Raw genomic sequence first — 18,268 nt, 5'->3', positions numbered from 1 at the left:
AGAGCATGCACTCCATGCTTCAGAGTGTGGTTCTCGGACCAGTGGCCGACAGTGCCTCATCGGGAGTTCAGTGGAAGCGCAGACTCTCATACACCCACCACCGTCCTTCAGAATAAAAATCTGCAGGTGATTCCTATGCGCACTGAAGTTTGAGAAGTGACAGGCTAGACTCTTTGACTAGATGCAGAGAAAAGCTCACCTCCAGACTGTGAGCAATCCATAATGATCGCTCCCTCTTGGGGGTGGAGTGGGAGATGGAGTGTGGGGTCGCATATAGAGGGCTTCCTCCCCTGAGAAAGCTATGCATTTGAGCAACATGTTCATCAGTGTTTGTAAAAATTAGTTACTATAAATAAAATGAAATATCAATAAAAATGGAATAAAAGAAGTTTAACTTAAATTCAAAAAAGGGTGCTTCCAGGGGCCGGCCCGGTGGCGCAAGCGGTTAAGTGCGCGCGCTCCGCTGCGACGGCCCGGGGTTTGCTGGTTCGGATCCTGGACGCGCACCGACGCACTGCTTGGCAAGCCATGCTGTGGCGGCGTCCCATATAAAGTGGAGGAAGATGGGCACAGATGTTAGCCCAGGGCCGTCTTCCTCAGCAAAAAAAGAGGAGGATTGGCGGATGTTAGCACAGGGCTGATCTCCTCACAAAAAAAAAAAAAAAAAAAAGCGTGCTTCCTTTTAATTTGATTTGTAATATTTTCAACTGTCAAAATTTCAACAAGTAAATATTATTCTATACTCTTGTGTTAGTTTCTAAACCACTAAGTCACTATCAACTGAGTTTTTAATGTCTGAGGGGAGCTTTTTTTAATATAATTTTATTTATTTATTTATTTTTTCCCCCAAAGCCCCAGTAGATAGTTGTATGTCATAGTTGCACATCCTTCTAGTTGCTGTATGTGGGACGCGGCCTCAGCATGGCCGGAGAAGCGGTGTGTCGGTGCACGCCCAGGATCCGAACCCGGGCCGCCAGCAGCGGAGCGCACACACTTAACCGCTAAGCCATGGGGCCAGCCCTGAGGGGAGCTTTTTTGCATGGAAAAGAATACTTAAAGTTATTTGTGTATTTTAATTATTTTTTCAATTGATTAAAGTTATAAATTTTAAAGCCTAATAACAAGTTCAACTTACGAATCTTGCTATTTTGTTCATAAAGCTAGTATTTTTATGTTAAATTTCTTTTACTTGTCTTTTTTTTTTGAGGTAAAATTGGTGTATAACCTTATATAAGTTTCAGGTGTACTGTATTATAATTCGACATCTGTATACACTACAAAGTGATCACCACCAAAAATCTAGTTACCATCCATCACCACGCAGGAATGGTGTATTGACCCCCTTCACCCATTTCACCCACCCCCCAACCTCCTTCTCCTGGTAACCACCAATCTGTTCTCTGCATCTATGAGTTTGTTTGGTTTGTTCATTTGTCTTTGTTTTTTTTTTTAGATTCTGCATATGAGTAAAATCATATGAGTAAATCCAGTTGACTTATTTCACTTAGCATAATAGTCTCAAGGTCCCTCCGTGTTGTCACAAATGGCAAGATTTCATTCTTGTTTATGGCTGAGTAATATTCCATTGTATATATACACACCACATCTTCTTTATCTGTTCATCTATCAGTGGGCACTTGGGTTGCTTCCATGTCTTGGCTATTGTAAATAATGCTGCTATGAACATGGGAGTGCATATATCTTTTCAAATTAGTGTTTTCATATTCTTCAGATAAATACCCAGAAGTGGGATAGCTGGATCATATGGTAGTTGTATTCTTAATTTTTTGAGGAATCTCCATGCTGTTTTCCATAGTGGCTGCGCCGATTTACATTCCCACTGACAGTGTGTGAGAGTTCTCTTTTCTCCACATCCTCTCCAACACTTGTGATTTCTTGTCTTTTTGATAACAGCCATTCTAACAGGTGTGAGGTGATATCTCATTGTGGTTTTGATTTGCATTTCCCTAATAATTAGTGATGTTGAACATCTTTTCATGTGCCTGTTGGCCATCTGTATGTGTTCTTTGCAAAAATGTCTATTCAGATCCTCTTCCCATTTTTCAATCAAGTCATTTGTTTTTTTTGTGTGTGTGTGTGTGTGAGGAAGTTCAGCCCTGAGCTAACATCCGATGCCAATCCTCCTCTTTTTTTTTTTTTTTGCCGAGAAAGATTGGCCCTGGGCTAACATCTGTGCCCATCTTTCTCTACTTTATGTGGGATGCCACCACAGCATGGCTTGACAAGAGGTGCATCGGTGCACGCCTGGGATCCGAACCTGTGAACTCAGGGCCGCCGAAGCGGAACACACACCCTTAAGCACTACACTACCAGGCCAGCCCCAGGTCATTTGTGTTTTTGTTGTTAAGTTGTATGAGTTCTTTGTATATTTTGGATATTAACCCCTTGTCTGATATATGATTTGTAAATATCTTCTCCCATTCAGTAGGTTGTCTTTTGTTTTGATGACAGATTCCTTTGCTGTGCAGAAGCTTTTTAGTTTGATGTAGTCCCACTTGCTGATTTTTGCTTTTGTTCCGCTTGCCTGTGGAGTCAGATCCACAGAAACATCACGAAGACCAACGTCAAGAAGCTTACCTCTTATGTTTTCTTCTAGGAATTTTATGGTTTCAGATTTTTACTTGTTTTTTGGTTAATGCTCAATTAGCTTATAAATTCTCTAAACATTTAATATCACTTACAAACTTGATTAATTAAATTAGTTTAGCCTGTTTATAATTAAGCACTTCAAACATCTAATAAAGCGGATTTACAGCTCTAACAAAATCTTAGACACTAAGCATTTACCACTAAGAACTTAAACATTGTTCACAAAACATGGTAAGTCTCAACTTCTAGATCTAATCAGACTTATTTAAGCATTTAACATCAAACTTAATCCACCTAAGTATTAAATTAACATCACAAGTCTAATATGTCACATGCTTTTGTACTTTTCCAACACCTTAAAAAGCAGGTAAAAATTGTACACTTTAAAATGGTTAATGGTTAATTTTATGTTATGTAATTTTTTTAAAAAGCATTTAAACATTTAAAAAATAAATTTTAAAAATTAAAAAATACCAGATAAAATACAAATTACCACAATAACAAAATTCATAAAAACCCTCACTTTTTTTTTTTTTTACTACAACCACATCTTTCATCCCTAGGTGTCCCTTAAGTCACACTGCTTGATATAAGGACAAGAAATTCACAGCTTAACTATTAAGCAAAACTTGGCTATGGTATGCACATTTGAATTTGAATGGTTGACATTTTTGGGAACTCACATATACTGTACCTTTTTTAGTATAACCCATATTCAATATCATTATGGACTCAGGCCTCTCACAAGATTTTTGTTTCCTTTCTGATACTCAGATTGTCACAGCTTTGCCTTTTTTTGCTGTGTCTCTTTTCCTTTTAACACTACTTGACACTTTTTTTTTGAAACCAACATTCTTCTGGCAGACTGAGGGCTGCTCTGTCTTTCTTGCACTGAGGTACAGAAGCAGCTACTCCCCAGGGAGCCCTGGTTTCTTTAAGTGGTGAATGTTGTTAGGGACCAATATCTGAGCACTTGTGGTGCGAATCAGATTTTCCCCATGAGCACGGAAGGTGGGGCGGAGTCTCCACTTGTAGTCCACTCTGGTGAGAGAGCCAGAAAACGAGTTCGCACTGATGTGTAACTCCAATCGGACTACATCCTTTAAAAATGCATATTCTACTGGAAAAGCTTTTCATTTTATTCTCTCCTTTTTAACTACCAGCTTTTAGCTACCAGCTGCTGCTGCTTTTCTAAAAACAACTTTTATGTCATGCTACATATATTTTAATCATAATATTAATGAAACTTTCTATGTCATAAACGGATATATGTCGACTTAGAGCCCAGACGCCCTGGCCAGGGCTGTCCCTTGTTACTTTTACAATCCTTGTGTGTCTTGTCAACCATCATCCTTTGGTCATTTTATTGACAGTCACACAATTTCATTTCACCCAATTCTACTGACTTCACTAGGCTTCATTCCCATTTCAAAGCATCAGCCTAGGCTCTCTCCTTTCTCCTGGAGCAATCTCTGCCTCTGGCTCTTCTGTGCCTTTTATACTGGAAATGGAGTTGTTGTTTTGTTTCTCCCTATTATCTTCAAGACTCCTCTGGCTGTCTCGGTGTATGTACCTCAACCATCTGCTCTTTAAAGAGGCCAGGCTTTTGGAGGAAATAGAATCAATATATATTTAGCAAAGTTAACCTATTTGACACAACATATTTTTCTAGGTAAGCAGATTTCTTTTGCATAGTACAAAGGCAGAGAACCTAATTTCCATCAGCTTGTACCCAAAGTCTAAGCCTCTCTGCCTGTCACCTCATCCATCCTCTGCCAAACCCTCATCCTCAAGTGCTCAGCATTCCGTTGTCCTATCCAGCTCCCACCTCCCCGCTTCCCACCTCCATGCACTGTGCTGCCCTGTAGTGACCAGCAAATGCCCCATATCCCCTCCCTTGCTGTGGAGAACAGATCCTGAGGTGCTCCCATGATCCCTGACTCCTGGTGTTCACATCTTTGTGTGATGCCCTCCCCTGGAGCGTGTGTGCACCTGTGACTTGCTTTTAATGAATAGGATGTGGCAAGGTGATTGGTGTCACACCCATGATTAAGTCATGTTATATAAGACTCTGTCTTGCTAACAGATTCATTCTAGAGGCTCTATTTGCTAACTTGACAAAATAAGTGGTCGTGTTGGGAAAGCCCACATGGCTTAAGCACTGAGGGTAGCCTCTAAGAGCTGAGCACAGCCTCCAGCAGAAGCCAGCAAGAAACCAGGGCTCTCAATCATACAGGCATGAGGTACAACAACCTGGGTGAGGGTGGACACGGATTCTTCCCCAGTAGAGCCTCCAGATGGCAATCTGCCCAACACACATAGCAGAGGACCAGCTAAGCCACGTGGGACTGACCCACAGAAACCACAGCATGATAAAAGGGTGTAGTCTTAAGCTACTAAGTTTGTGGTAATTTATTGTGCAGCAATAGGTGAGAAATACCCCTATAGACACTGCTTCTTCTGTATCCCTCCCATGTGGTAGCTGGTTATGTTCTTCCAAACCACAAGGTAGAAGCTGGGAGGTAGGGGGACTGATTGTCTTCCTCTTCCTTACTTCACACTTCCCTTAGACCATTTCCTGAGTCTGAGCCATACAGCTATGCCATCCTTTTCCCCTCCTGAGGGCCTCTGTCGTTTACTGACCTCCTGTTCCCCCATTCTCCAAAGATCTCAGCATCTGTCTCATATCTTTCTCTCGTCCTAGGTAAATTCAGTGTTGGTTTGGGTGAAATTTTCAACAGTCCACCTGGACTCTCAGTTTATTGACTTCCTTCTCTCTGAAGACTCCATCTCTATTCTCTCTAAGCCACCCACTTCCACAGTCACAGTTGGGGATCTGGCACCACTGGAAACTGTTCCACTCCAAAATCATTGAGTCAGTCTGTCCCTCTCTGACTTCTGCCTCCCTCCCTTTCAACTGGCTTGTTCAACATCTCCCACTGCGACTGTTTTCCCTGCTCTGTTGTTCTCTCTAATTATCCCCACACCATCAGCCCTCTCACTTCTTTTCTGCCCTCCTTCTCAGACTTAGAGTCCATGTCTGTAACAGTCTTGGTAATACTCTAACCTTTATCCTTTGTCATGTTGTCACCCCCATCGGGCAAAATCCCAACTATGGATGGACCCAACTATTCAAAATCACTGTGCTTGCACTCAAGCAGCCTCTGGGGAAGTCACACAGCAGGGTATATTTGTTCTACATAAATTCACGGTTACTATGTTCACATGGGCCCCCAGTATACCCAGGGAACCCTGTTAAGTGTCTACGATGAACTCACTCTCCCACAGTGACTGTTTCAAACCTCTGGCCTCCTTTACAACTCCACTTGCAGCAGATGACCTTCTGTCTCTCTGTCTCTCCAGCTCTTGCTCTAACAGGGAAAATGAAGCTCTCCAATGAAAGTTCCATCTAGGACATAAATCCACCTGTTTGCTCCCATCCTGTACTGTTTTCCCTCCTGTTGCAATACCAGTGCTATCATCTTTTCTGCCTTAGCCAAATCTCTACACTTACACTTTGGATTCTGTCCCTTCCCTCCTTCTATAAAAATATCTACTATTTGTGATCATGTATCTTTCCCATATGTTCAACCTCTTCCTCTCAACTGGATCCTCACCATAAGCTTTTAAATATATTTTTTTTCTGTCCCATTTTTTCTTTCTTCTCCTTCTGGGACTCCAATTACCCATATACTAGACAATATTTTGATATTTTCCCCCAGGTCCCTGTGGCTCTGTTATCTATTTTTCTTTCCAACCTTTTTCCTTTTTTTCAGATTAGTTACTTTCTATTGATCTATCTTCAAGTTTATTTTCTCTTTTGGCTGAGATCTTTATTTAGCCATTAAGCCCTTCCAGAGATTTTTTTTTTTTTTTTAAGATTTTATTTATTCAGTTTTTTCCCCCCAAAGCCCCAGTAGATAGTTGTATATCATAGGTTCACATCCTTCTAGTTGCTGTACGTGGGACTCGGCCTCACGTTGGACGGAGAAGTGGTGCTTCGGGGCGCTCCCGGGATCCGAACCGGGGCCGCTAGCATCAGAGCGCGTGCACTTAACCGCTAAGCCACGGAGCCGGCCCAGAGATTTTTTTTTTATTCCAGATACTTAGTTCTAAAATTTCCATTTGGTTCTTTGTTATATTTTCTATTTTCTGCTGTGATTTCCTATCTGTTCATTTATTATAAATGTATTTTTATTTATATCTTTGAGCACAGTAGTTTGATATAGCTGCTTTGATATCCTTGTCTGATGATCCCAACATCTGCATTATCTTGGGATTGGCCTCTGTTGTTTGCTTTTCCCTCAAGAACGGGTCACTTTTTCCTGCTGCTTTGTATGCTGAGTAATTTTGGTTCATATTCTGAATATTTCAAAGGGTGTGTTGAGGAGATTCTGGATTCTATTTTATTCCTCAGAAAAGTGTTGATATTTTTCTTTTAGGAGGCGATTAACTTGGTTATACTCAAGCTACAAAATCTGTCTTACCTGCAGCAGGAAATTGTTCAGGGTTCAGTTTGGTTCTTTTATCTTTAGCTGGGGTATCTGCAGTTTACCCTGCTCATGTGTGGTTCAGGCATGAGTCAGAGACTTGGGCAGAGTTTATATAAAGAATTCTGGGTTCCCCTCCTCTGGCTCTCTCCTTTCCAGGATTCACCCTTCACTCTTCAGTGACTTTGATTGCTCTGGGCTCCATCCTCTGGTTCCTCCTGCCAGAAAGACAGTGGGTTTTCTATTGGAACTTTAACCATCCTATGCTGTGCTGTCACTGTGGCCAACACAGGGAAAATCCACAAAAAATGGGAACTCATCTCATGACAGTTGCTTCTTCCACATTCTGAATCCCCTCCCAAATCTACCTGCTTGGGTTCATTCTCCAGAGCCCTCAGTTGCTTTTTTTGTTTTTTTGTTTTTGTTTTGTCTTGTTGGTTGTTTTTTTTTGTATGTTGTCCAGAGAGTATAGATATTATCTGTGGGAAGGTCAGTCAGTTAGGAGCTGATTCTTCCATACTAGTAATAGGACTCTTTCCACAAAGGTTTAAATAGGTTGAATTCTCCCCATTAAATTCCCCAAACGCTCTCTTGATCTACAATCTCCTTCAACTATCTACCCTATGTGTCTTCCCATCTACAGCCTATTTTCTTGAAAGAATTGTCTTACTATGTCCATTTCTCAGCTCCTGCTCCTTTCTCAACTCTCCCCAGCACAGCTTCTGCCTCAGCAATGCAAAGAAACGGCTCTTGCCAAGATCCCCAGTGACCTTCAACTCACTAAATCTAATGGATACTTATTAGCCCTCATCTTTCTTGAACTCACAACGTTTCCCTTAACTCTAGTCCTCTTCCCCCCTTGCCTAGCTCAGTGAATGGCTTCACCAACCATCCTCCTAGGCTGGCCAGAAACCCAATGAGTCATCTTTTTGACACCTTTTCTCCCCTAAACCATATCCATTGCCAATCTGTACATTTCACTTTCTGAATCGCTCTCCAGTCCATGCATATCCCTCCTTCATCACTACCACCAACCTAGACCAAGTTAATTTCATCTTGTACCTAGACCACTGCTAAAGCCTCCTGTATCCATTTTGGCCCCTGCTCCCCTCCAATTTCTTCTTTATACCACGGCCAGAGTGATGGTCTCAAAATGCAAATCTGATCCTGTCACTCTCTTATTTAAAACACTTTAATGATGACTTACTTATCTTAGGACATATGTACATGTCAAAATCCTTAACATGGCGCAGCACAGTCTGCTGCCTATGTGTGATTCTTTGCATTTATCTTGCACCATGCTCCCCACAATGCCTTGTTCCAGATACGTTAACAGTTCCTGTGCTGTGGCAAATTCATGTTTGGGTTTAATGCTTTTAATTGGTCAGTCCTTTTATATGTCGTTTTGGTTTGTAGGGCAGAATTTAAGGCGTGATTTTCAGCTGTGTAATTGCCCTTGACAAGCATATAGGACTATTCTAAGATCATTAAGAAAGTTGATGCATCTGTAGCTGATATGGCTATTACTGTTAACATTTATTGATTCCAACCAACCAGTTGCTACCCATATGTTCAGATAGATGGTGTACATGTGGCACGCGCACACACACACACACACACACACACACACAGACACTCACAGAGAGCTACCGTGTTTCTTTTTTTTTTATAATTTTATTTATTTATTTTTCCCCCCAAAGCCCCGGTAGATAGTTGTATGTCATAGCTGCGCATCCTTCTAGTTGCCGTATGTGGGAGGCGGCCTCAGCATGGCCGGAGAAGCGGTGCGTCAGTGCGCGCCCAGGATCCGAAGCCCAGCTGCCGGTAGTGGAGCGCGCGCACTTAACCACTAAGCCACAGGGGCCGGCCCTACCGTGTGTTTCTGAGTACTCTGCATCAGGCACACAAATGCCAACAGCTCTAGCTTCACCTGAAGGCCCTCCACAGGGGTGTCCTGCTTTTCTTGGCCTCTGTACTTTCTGTCTGATTTCACGATGCTGCCTGTGCATTTCTGTCTTTACAGAGTACATGCTGACCACCAGGAATTCCAGACAGAATCCACACTTCTTCAGACAGGCTCTGACCAAGACTTTGTACAATCTAGGTGGCTCCAAACCAACCCTCCTCTAGAAGTGCATGCTTTCTGCAGGCACTGACCCACCTCGGATTACACGCGTTCATGTTCACCTACCCAGAATTACTGGTATTCATTATGTTCAATGATTTTGATCAATCTCTTTCGGTTTTTCATACTTGAGAACTTGGATCCAATCCACTGGCACCCTACAACACATCTGAAGATAGCCAGGAGTCTGAAGGCCCTAATTTGGTCCAGGGGTTGGCAAACTATGGCCTGTTTTTGTAAATAAAGTTTTATTGGAACACAGTCACGCTCATTCACTTGTGTATTGTTTACGGCTGCTTTCATGCTCCAGTGGCAGAAGTGAGTAGTTGTGACAGAGACCGTGTGGCCTGCGAAGCCTAAAATATTTAGTATCTGGCCCTTTACAGAACAAGTTTGCAGACCTCTCATTTAGTCTATGTTTTCCAACTGTTAAGTTTAAAAATCAATAACAAAATAGAGTTGCCAGATTTAGCAATTAAAAATACAGGACACTCAGATACACAATGAATTTCAGATCAACAATGAACACCTTTTTTAGAATAAGCATGTCCCAAATATCGCATGGCAACCTTATAACAAAGGCTTGTACAAGACGCCTGCCTATCATGCCCTCAATCCTGCTATACCTGCCTCACTTTGAGCTTTGGAAGAGAAAGCAGTGGAAGGAAGGAGGGACCTGTCACCTTCCTCCCCGTGAGAACGGTGGGAACTCTGGGTTTGGGTCCTCCTGGTGCAGCTGGTAGGCTTCAGTGACCAGTAACCACTCTTGAAATTGCAGGAGTAAATGCCGTTGAAGGGGGTAGGGTAGGAAAGGAACTGTTTTGTTCTTCACGCTGGAAAGTGCTTCTTTATTTTTTAAATTTTTTATTTATTTATTTTTTCCCCCCAAAGCCCCAGTAGATAGTTGTATGTCATAGTTGCACATCCTTCTAGTTGCTGTATGTGGGACTCGGCCTCAGCATGGCCGGGGAAGCAGTGCATTGGTGCACTCCCGGGATCCGAACCCGGGCCGCCAGCAGCAGTGCGCGTGCACTTAACCGCTAAGCCACGGGGCCGGCCCAAGGAAAGTGCTTCTTTAAACTAGCAGCTCCCCTGCGCATTTAACTGATGGTTTATGAGTCTTCTCATGGTCTGGTTTAATGCCATGATTTTAATCCCTGGTGGACACAGAAACTACCACTGTTTACTGGTGGATGTGGAGTAACCTCCCAGTACACTCTCCTTCTCACTCTCCCTTCATATTATCTCCATGTCAGAGGGCTGGTCGAAGTCACTTTGATGGAAGATACCTCTAAAGTAACTTCGTGTATGTGGCTGATAAGGGCTGGATGGAGTAGCAGTTAAGTACCCAGGCCCTGCAGCCAGACAACCTGGGGTTCTATCCTGGCTCGGTCATTTACGGGCTAAATGACCTGGAGGAAATTACCTACCCCTTCTGAGCCTCCATTTCCTCATCCGTAAAATGGAGGGACGAAGATAGTACCTACCTCAGGGAGTTCTTGTGAGGATCAAACAACTTAAAACATGTAAAGTACTTAGAACTGTGCCTGGCACATAAGCACGTGGTAAATTTTAGCTGTTCTTTGCGTTACAAGCTGGCTTAAAGAAACCTCTGGCTGAATGTGAAGTGTCAGCCTCCAGCAGTGTGGACTCTCTCCACTAGGTGTCACAATTCAGCAGGCACTGTCTGTCCCTTAGCTTGACTCAGGGTGGCTGGCTGGAAACTTAATTTTTGCTTATTATCATTTTTGATTTGATTTGGTGATTTCAAGGGGATAAACTAAAATACTGTCTTTTGAAGTCTCCGGGGATCCAGAAATTCCAGCAGAATTGCTGACATCCAGGGCTGAAAGGAGCTGTTTGGAGTACTGCTTTTGTTCACAGTTAATGTGACATAATTTATTGTCTAAAGCAAGATATTTTGAGAATGAAGGGGGGACTATTAATGACCGTGTCAGGACAAGAGGAGTAAACGGCATGTGCTCCGAGAACCTGGACATGGTCACCTTATCTATAGGGTGGTTTGTCCTCAGCTTTTTCAGAATCTCCAGAACAGAAACTCACTGACATTCCTCAAGAGCCTCCTACAGTCAACTGTGACCTCATGCTTTTGGGAGTTCCTGCCCTCAGAGCGTCTTGCCTCCCTGTCAGTTATTTCTTTGAGTTCTGTGCTCAGGGGACATGACGCGGCATGTCTGCCTCACAGATGGAGAGTCACCTTGGCCTCCTTTATGTAGAGTGTTCCACATCCTCTACAGCTTTTCTCCACAGGTTTCTCTTCCAGCTGTAAAGCACTTTGGAGGCCCTGAGTCCTCCGTCTCTGGATGTGTTGTTTGAAGGAGGGTGAGCAGCATGGCTACTTTCGGGATTGGTGCTGAGGGGATTGCTTCCATCCCTAAGGCTCCATAATCCTATCAGTTCAGGTTTGCTTATCTTCCTTTAGAGGGCAAGAGGAAGCTAACATTTGTTGACCACCCACCATGCATCAAATGTTGTGCTTCTGCCTCCGTCATCTTGGTCATCCCATCTACACTGTGGGGTTGGTATTATTCAGTCCCATTTCACAGGTGAGGAAACTGAGGCCTAGAGAGGTCACAGCCCACAAGAGGCAGAGCCGGGCGTCAATCCCTGGTCTGTCTGGCTCTAAAGCCCTGTGGTTGCTCCCACACCAGGCTGCCTCCAGTAGTTTTACAGTAAGATCATGCACCCAGCAGACCTCACAAGCAAGTCCCTTTCCCTCTCTGAGTCTCAATTTCCCCTTCTGGAAGCTGGGCAGAGTTAGTAAGTACCATGTGCTAAAGGGCTGCCACAGTGACTGGAGAGATGGGGGCTGGTGGGGGCTAGCCAGGGAAGACTTATGGGGGGCATTGAACAAGGTTTTGAAGGAAGGGAAAGGGGAGTCTGAAAGACTTGGATTACTGGGTTGTCTAATACACAAAAACAAGATTGTGTGTATGAGGGGAGGGGGTCCAGGAGATGAGCAGAAACTGCCGGTCTAATGAGGAGAGACCAGGAGGACCCTGGTGATCATAGTCAGGTTTAAAAATTTGTTTCAAATCATACTTAGCACAGAATCGTGCACGCGCGAAGCACAGAGCACATTTCGATGACAACGACGGTGAGGAGGAGAGACGGCTGTTGGTTCTCACTTCGGAAGAGTCCAGATCTGGCTTCAAGAACGCAGGCCCTGAAGGGCCTGTAGGCAGCCCTCGGCCGGAGATGTCTAACTTGAGTTTTTCCTGCTTCAGGTCCGTTCCTCCCGGCACACGGTGCCCTTGAGCAGCACGTGGAGGCCTCTGGCTCCCGGGAGACAGATAGCGAGCTGCTCCTCCACAGAGTATCTCCGGCCAGTATCTAACACACACCCGCGTCAACATCTCACATAGTCCGCCCGCCCGAAATACCAGGGGAGGATTTCTGAGGGGTGGGAGTGGGGGTGCGGGTGGCGGGGCCCGACAGCCTGGCACGCGGGGAAAGCCGGGACCCCGGCCAGCACGGCCCTGGGGCGTGAGGGCGCCGGGCCCAGCAGCGCGCGCTCCCAGGCCCTGACCTCCCCCTCCCCGGCTCGGGCAGGGCTGCGGCCAGGCCGGGGGGGAGGGGCCGGGGGGACGGCGGCCGATCCGAGAATCCAGGCGGCGGGAGGGGAGGAAGGCTTCCGGCAGCCCCGAGGGCGGGCACGCCTGGCCCGGGACGCCCAGCCGGGCACGCCCCGGCCTCCCTCCTGGGCTGCTCCGGCTCTAACGGCGGGGACCCGGCCGCGGGCGCGGAAGCCCTCGGGACCCGTCCCCGCCCTCCGCTCCCGCCCGGCGCGCTGCGACCCCCTCGTCCAGCCCCGCCCCGCGCCGCCGTTCCCGCGCAGGCCCCGCCCCGCCTCGAGCCCCCGCCCCGCCCCCCGTTTCCGCTGGCGGCGGCCGTGGCGGCGGCGGTGCGGAGCGAGAGCCAGCGGGGACCCCGCGATCCTGGCGGCGCGGTGAGTGCGGCCCGGGCGGCCGGGGCGCCGGGGCGCGCGAGGTGGCGGGGCTCGACCGGCGGGCGGCGGGCCGGGCAAGCCCCCGACCCGGTGCCCAGAGCGGGGAGCGGCTCAGGGGCGCCCCGGGGAGGGTGTCGGGAGGACGGCAGTGGGGGTGGGGGGGCGTAGGTGCCCTGTGAGGGGCGGGAAGCGGCCCGGGAAGGGGCCAGTGTGTGCGGGGCCCGGTAACCGGGCAGAGAGGGGTCTGCAAGGGGAGAGGCTCGGAGGAAGAGCTTTCGGAAGTGGGGCTGGGGGAGAGTGGACGGCGGAATCCCGGGCGAAGGGATGGGAGGTCTGTAGGATGCAGCAGAAAGGGAGAGCCCCGGAGCTGTCAAGGGTTTCGAACTGTGTGGCCCAGTGGCCCGGCTTGGGGTCGTCCATACAACGCCCCCAGGGAGGGCCGGGGGGCTTGGGCACAGCTGGGGTGCTGCCTGCAGTCCTCCGGGCACCCCTGACCACTCCTTGGGCCACCGCTGGCAGATCGGCTCGCAGAGTGACAGGGCTTTGGCACACCCAGAGGTCCTAGATGTAGTCCATCTGTGCATCCAGGTTTGGGACTTTAAAAAACTTGCTTGTGGTAAAAAAAAAAAAAAAAAAAAAAAATCCAAACAAGAAACTGGCTTGTTTAGAGAGCAGTTTTTGTCCTTGTGTATCTGGAAACTGGAGTCTTGGATCGCTCTCTTTGAGAAAGATACTGGTCTCTTCTCTACTTCTCCCCCAGATGCCTGTCGTTTCTGGGGAAGTTAGAAGCATTGGAGTAGTATGGGATACCCTGGGCTGTGTCGACCTTTCCATCCCATCCCCAAAACAGAGATAAGAAGGCAGCGCTCACCGCCCTCTGGTCTGGAGAACCAAACTCATTATGGGAGGGCGCCCTTCTGACCTGCAGCTGGCCCCATCTCTGGGGTGACTCAGGTATTTCCTCCTCCAGGAAGCTTTCTTGGACTAGTGCAGAAAACTGAGGACTCATGCTCTGATCCTCGTATACCAGCCAGCTTCCTTCTCTCCACTAAAAATAGCCTTAGAGAATGTTTTGTATGTATGTTCTGCTATAAAGATGTGCAGTCAGCTTATGGGGAAGGGAGGAGAGGTATTATGGATAATTTCAAACAATGGACTGGACAAATCATTTGTATTTAGCTAAGGAATGCAGCCAAGGAGGCAGACATTCACACCGTTTCCTACCCCCCTCCTGGTGCTGGCATGGCCGATGCAGCTGGGGGCCGCGGGTTGGGGGTGAGGGAGGGAAGAGGATTGAGGTGGATAAAACTTGAAGGGTACTCCGGTTCTTCACTCGCTCGTTGAGGACCTGCTGTATGTAAGGCCCTGAACAGCTGAGAGGGGACTAGACTGGAGTGGGATTTTTTTTGTCTGACTTAATCAGATTTTAATCTTTATAGATTTTATTTATTTATTTTTTTTCACCCCAAAGCCTCAGTAGGTAGTTGTATGTCATAGCTGCACATCCTTCTAGTTGCTGTATGTGGGACGCGGCCTCAGCATGGCCAGAGAAGTGGTGCAAGTGGTGCGTCGGTGCGCGCCCGGGATCCGAACCCGGGCCGCCAGCAGTGGAGCACGCGCACTTAACCGCTAAGCCACGGGGCCGGTCCTAGATTTTTAAATCTATGAACAGATATTTAATATTAATGACAATAACTGGTGTTTATAAAGTAGTTTGTAGTTGGCCAAGTGCTTTCTCTGCACATTAGCTGTATATAATTTTATTTGATTCACACATAATCTTGTAAAGTATATGTTATTTTTAATTGCTTTCTTAGAGGTTGGGAAAATGAGGCTCAGAGAAAATAAATGATTTCTCTGAGGTCACAGAACTCATTAAGTGGAAGAAGCAAAACTTGAACCCATGGCTGTGACCCCTCATCCATGTGCTTTCTATTATGCCACGCTGCTTCTGTCATTCTTCTCTTTTGAGCCTGAGGGTCTTGGCCTTAACACCACCTATTTGTGCAACCTTTTTTTTCCTTTCCCTTTTTTTAATTAAGGTAACGTTGGTTTATAACATTATATAAATTTCAGGTGTACATCATTATATTTTGATTTCTGTGTAGATTACATCATGTTCACCACCCAAAGACTAATTACCGTCCCTCACCATACACATGTGTGAATCACCCTTTTCGCTCTCCTCCCTCTCCCTTTCCCTCTGGTAACCACCAATCCAGTCTCTGTCTCTGTGTGTTTGTTTGTTGTTGTTTTTATCTTCTACTTATGAGTGAGATCATATGGTATTTGACTTTCTCCCTCTGACTTATTTTGCTTAGCATAATACCCTCAAGGTCCATCCATGTTGTCGCAAATGGCAAGATGTCATCTTTTTTTATGGCTGAGTATTATTCCATTGTGTATATATACCACGTCTTCTTTATCCATTCGTCCATTGATGAGCACCTAGGTTGCTTTCAAGTCTTGGCTATTGTGAATAATGCCGCAGTGAACATAGGGGTGCATGTATCTTTATGCATTCGTGTTTTCATGTCCTTTGGATAAATACCCAGCAGTGCGATAGCTGGATTGTATGGTAGTTGTATTCTTAATTTTCTGAGGAATCTCCATACTGTTCTCCATAGTGGCTGCACCAGTCTGCACTCCCACCAGCAGTGTGTGAGGGTTCTCTTTTCTGCACATCCTCTCCAACACTTGTTTCTTGTCTTGTTAATTATAGCCATTCTGATGGGTGTAAGGTGATGTCTCATTGTTTTGACTTGCATTTCCCTAATAATTGGTGATGTTGAACATCTTTTCATGTGTATTTGTGCAACCTTGAGCAAGTGTCCTCTTTCCAGCTCTGTTTTGGAGAGTTATTGGTCTAAAATGTTTCTCGAGTCTCTTCCAGCCTCAGAAAATTAGTAGTTTAAGGTGATATTGGCAGCCAATCAGTCAGTTAACGTGTGCTTTATTTTGTAATTGTGGTAAAAAACACATAACAAAATTTACCATCTTAATCATCTTTAAATATACAGTTCAGTTAAATTTAGTCACATTGATGGGCAAGGGGTCTCCAGAACTTTTTCATCTTGCAAAACTGAAAATGTGTACCCATTGACAACTCCCCATTTCTCCCTCCCCCCAGCCCCTGGCAACCACTCTTCTGCTTTCTGTTTAGTGTGCTTTATTAAGCTCCTCCTCTGTGGTTAATATTGTTGCCCTTGAGGAACTAATAAGAGAGTTGTGGAGAAGCAGCCCAGCTTAAGCAGGAGCCGTGGGGCCTGGAGTGCGGTCTCGTCCCTGAGTCTGCTAACTCCAGACGGTACTGCTAAGTGAATGGGTGAGTGGGTGAGGCCTTGGGCACGTGCCTTCTCCTCTTGGCTTTAGCTTTCTGCTTGCAAGTGCGGATAACAGTACCGAGCTCTCAAGGCTGTGGGAAGGAGCAGTGAGATAATGTATGTGAAGCACGCAGCTTAGGGCCTCTTACACAGCAGGTGTGCGGTAAATGGTGGCTGTTATTTATAACCTAGCTGAGGAGACTAGAGTAATATGCTGGGAACAAGAGAGGACAAGACTTCTTTTCTTCTCCCATTGAGGCTCAGGCCTGCTGTGGTTGTTCCCACTGACTAAGAGGGAATGGATCTGATCTGGGTGCCTTAGCCAGGCACTCGACATCCTTCCTCTCTATTCCCAGCCTGCCTGTCTAGCCTTATCTCTCACTCCTCTCCCCCAGGAACCCTTGGTTCCAGCCAGACTGATCTCCCAAGCATGCTTTGCTCATTCCTTCTTTGTACCTTAGTTCATACTGTTCCACCTTCCTAGAATGCTTTTCCCCACTCCCTCCTGCCTCTGTTTCAAGACCCTGCTCATGTCTGAGCTCCTTCATGGAGCCTTCCCCTTCCCTGGCCAACCATCCCCAAAGATCCTCTTTTTCCTTGGAACTCCTTTGGCATTTTCTGTCTTCATCTCTCCTGGCTTTTACACACTGCCTGGGGTGATTCTTCAGTGAATTCCATGAACACTTAGTGTATGTGTCATAGTACAAGAGTCTGTGCTGAGTTTTGATGATGCAGAAACGAAAAAGATGAAGGGCCTTGTCTTCATGGGGCTTATAATGCAGTAAAGGGTTAAGAAAGGGGGTCACAGAATGACAATTCAGAGTATAAGGTAAGCTGCCTGTGAGAGTGGAGTGTTATGTGAGCTCAGACAGGGATAATCACCCTGATTCTGGAGGAACACCTCATGCAGCAGACGGTGTTTGATGTGAACTTTGAAGGGTGGCTTGTATTTTGGCAGAAGGGAGGAAGGAAAGGCACTGAGAAAGTGCTGGGGTGTGTGGAGAGCTCAGTTGGGCCAATGAGTAGGTTGTGTGGAGGGAAAAGGCTAGACAGGTAGACAGTGGCCATATTGTGGGGGCTTCAAATGTCCAGCCAAGGAATTTCATCCACCCATTCGTTCATTCAAGAGAAGTTGAGTGCCCACCACGTGTAGGCTCTGAGCTGGTGCGAGGGAGACACGGTTGACCTTGGGAGGCCCTGGGGACTTGGTAGGTTTTGAGTAGGACGAGTAGCAGAGGCAGGGCTAGGCTTAAGGAGGGTGAGTTGGAGGTCTGTGCGGAGGAGAAATCATGGTGGGGAGAGTGGCTGGGCAGCCGTGAGAATTGAAGAGGGGATGAACCTGAGACAGTGTGGAAATAGGATTGAGACCATTTGTGAATTGATTGGCTGGAGGTGGTGAGGAAGGGGTGAGGGGAATTGAAGCTGATTCTGAGCTGGGTGACTGTGAAGATGCGGTGCCATTCGCTGTTTCCGGTGGGTATCATCTTTTCTCCAATTAGACTGTAAGCCCCTTCAGGGCCTGGATTCTTTTTTTTTTTTAAATTTTTTATTTATTCATTTATTTTTTCCCCCAAAGCCCCAGTAGATAGTTGTATGTCATAGTTGCACATCCTTCTAGTTGCTGTATGTGGGACGTGGCCTCAGCATGGCCAAAGAAGTGGTGCATCGGTGCGCGCCCGGGATCTGAACCCCGGGCCGCCAGCAGCGGAGCGCGCGCACTTAACCGCTAAGCCACCGGGCCGGCCCAGAG

General features: G+C 46.3%; 1 protein-coding gene across 4 annotated transcripts in view; it reads left to right on the top strand.

The window, feature by feature from the left end:
- Positions 1-13,101: 13,101 nt before the first annotated feature.
- TSPAN9 (tetraspanin 9) overlaps positions 13,102-18,268 on the top strand; it is a 202,134-nt gene continuing 196,967 nt past the window's right edge. For 2 of the 4 annotated variants that reach the window (XM_087442893.1, XM_087442891.1), the window contains exon 1: positions 13,966-14,149. The gene's annotated coding sequence lies outside the window, so the exon portion shown is untranslated. Of the gene's footprint in view, positions 13,196-13,965; positions 14,150-18,268 lie in introns of those variants that run through there. The other 2 variants (XM_087442895.1, XM_087442892.1) reach the window with 2 other exon arrangements.

Source organism: Ceratotherium simum, chromosome 17 (genome assembly GCF_057802395.1).
Source record: "Ceratotherium simum simum isolate JZ-2026a chromosome 17, ASM5780239v1, whole genome shotgun sequence".
NCBI lineage: Eukaryota > Metazoa > Chordata > Mammalia > Perissodactyla > Rhinocerotidae > Ceratotherium > Ceratotherium simum.
Note: the sequence above shows the minus strand (reverse complement) of the source record. Positions and strands in the feature narration are given on the sequence as shown.